Below are 2455 nucleotides of genomic sequence, written 5' to 3'. Positions count from 1 at the left end.
CATGTCTTGTGTCCTGTGGCATATGGAGAGTTGCGGAACTGAAGAACATTGTTGGCTTTGAAAGAAAGAAAGTGAAGTCACTCAGTCCTGTGCGACTCTTTGCCACCCCATGGACTGTAGCCTACCAGGCTCCTCCGTCCATGGGATTTTCCAGGCAAGAATACTGGACTGGGTTGCCATTTCCTTCTCCAGAAGATCTTCCCAACCCAGGGACTGAACCCAGGTATCCTGCATTGCAGGCAGACGCTTAACTGTCTGAGCCACTGACAACGTAAAAATGTCTTAAGTAGTGACAAGAATGTGTAAGCTTTAACTTAAAAAAAAATTATAGACTAAACAGCTTGTTTACAAAACTACGTACCAAGGAGATAATTAACAGGTTGGTTATTTGGTAACTGATGAAGAGTTCCCTAGATAAGAAGGAAATACTTAAGAAAAATTTAAAACTATACAATATTTCTTATTACATTGCATTTACAAAATATGCTTTCAATTAATTACAAATAACAGTATTTTCTCATTTAGAAGCTATCTTGTTTGTGGAAATATTTAATTTAAACTAATACGTAGTAGAACAAATGAATTCTATATGGATATAATCTATGCAACAATATAGCTTAAAAGAAGGGGCAGAGAATGGAGCTATACTGAAACAATGAAGTAATACCAGACAGTAACTTGGAAAAAAGTGAGGAAGAAATGAAGAATATCAGAAATGGTATATACGTAGGTTAATAAAAAAGAAAAACTTCATAAATATAATATTCTCTTTTGTTCTCCTAATTTCTATAACCTTTTATGAAGCAATAATTTTAATACTATGTTGCTGGGTTATTAACACATCGATATAAGCACAAATGAGGGAGGTTGGATGGAACTATAATGAAAAAAGTTTCCATATTTTCAGTTCAGTTCACAGTGGCTCAGTCGTGTCTGACTCTGTGACCCCGTGAATCGCAACATGCCAGGCCCTGTCCATCACCAACTCCCGGAGCCCACCCAAACACATGTGCATCGAGTCAGTGATGCCATCCAGCCATCTCATTCTCTGTTGTCCCCTTCTCCTCCTGCCCCCAATCCCTCCAAGCATCAAGGTCTTTTCCAGTGAGTCAACTCTTCGCATGAGGTAGCCAAAGTATTGGAGTTTCAGCTTCAGCATCAGTCCTTCCAAAGAAATCCCAAGACTGATCTCCTTTAGGATGGATTGATTGGATCTCCTTGCAGTCCAAGGGACTCTTAAGAGTCTTCTTCAACACCACAGTTCAAAAGCATCAATTCTACGGCACTCAGCTTTCTTCACAGTCCAACTCTCACATCCATACATGACCACTGGAAAAACCATAGCCTTGACTAGACGGACCTTTGTTGGCAAAGTAATGTCTCTGCTTTTCAATATGCTATCGAGGTTGGTCATAACTTTCCTTCCAAGGAGTAAGCATCTTTTAATTTCATGGCTGCAATCACCATCTGCAGTGATTTTGGAGCCCAAAAAAATAAAGTCTGACTCTGTTTCCACTGTTTCCCCATCTATTTCCCGTGAAGGGATGGGACCGGATGCCATGATCTTCGTTTGCTGAATGTTGAGCTTTAGGCCTACTTTTTCACTCTCCTCTTTCACCTTCATCAAGAGGCTTTTTAGCTCCTCTTCACTTTCTGCCATAAGGGTGGTGTCATCTGCATATCTGAGGTGATTGATATTTCTCCCAGCAATCTTGATTCCAGCTTGTGTTTCTTCCAGTCCAGCGTTTCTCATGATGTACTCTGAATGTAAGTTAAATAAGCAGGGTGACAATATACAGCCTTGACATATTCCTTTGGGGGGTGTTTCCCTGACAGCTCAGTTCGTAAAGAATCCGCCTGCAATCCAGGAGACCCTGCTACAATTCCTGGGTCAGGAAGATCCCCTGGAGAAGGGATAGGCTACCCACTCCAGTATTCTTGGGCTTCCCTTGTGGCTCAGCTGGTAAAGAATCTGCCTGCAATGCTGGAGATCTGGGTTCGAACCCTGGGTTGGGAAGATCCCCTGGAGAAGGGAAAGACTACCCACTCCAGTATTCTGGCCTCGAGAATGGGGTCACAAAGAGTTGGACAAAACTAAGCGACTTCCATCTTTTACTGGATTTAAATTAGTGTTGCTCTGAAGTGGCATTTGAGCAGAGATCTAAATAGACTGAGATGTGAGACCCAGGACTATCTAATTAGAGTGTCTCAGACAATTTACACAAAGGATACAAGGCAGATGAGTTGGGTTTATTGAAGGAACAGAGAAAGCTAGAGTGGAGTTGACCATGGAGGGAAGCTTATGACTCAATCACTTCAACACTTTCGGATTTTTAAATATATCATGTGATCATATGGGCTTCCCTGGTGGCTCAGATGGTAAAGAATCTGCCTGCAATGTGGGACACCCAGGTTCAATCCCTGGGTCAGGAAGATCCCCTGGAGGAGGGCATGG

The sequence above is a fragment of the Capricornis sumatraensis genome, chromosome 9 (assembly GCF_032405125.1).
Source record: "Capricornis sumatraensis isolate serow.1 chromosome 9, serow.2, whole genome shotgun sequence".
Lineage (NCBI taxonomy): Eukaryota > Metazoa > Chordata > Mammalia > Artiodactyla > Bovidae > Capricornis > Capricornis sumatraensis.
Note: the sequence above shows the minus strand (reverse complement) of the source record.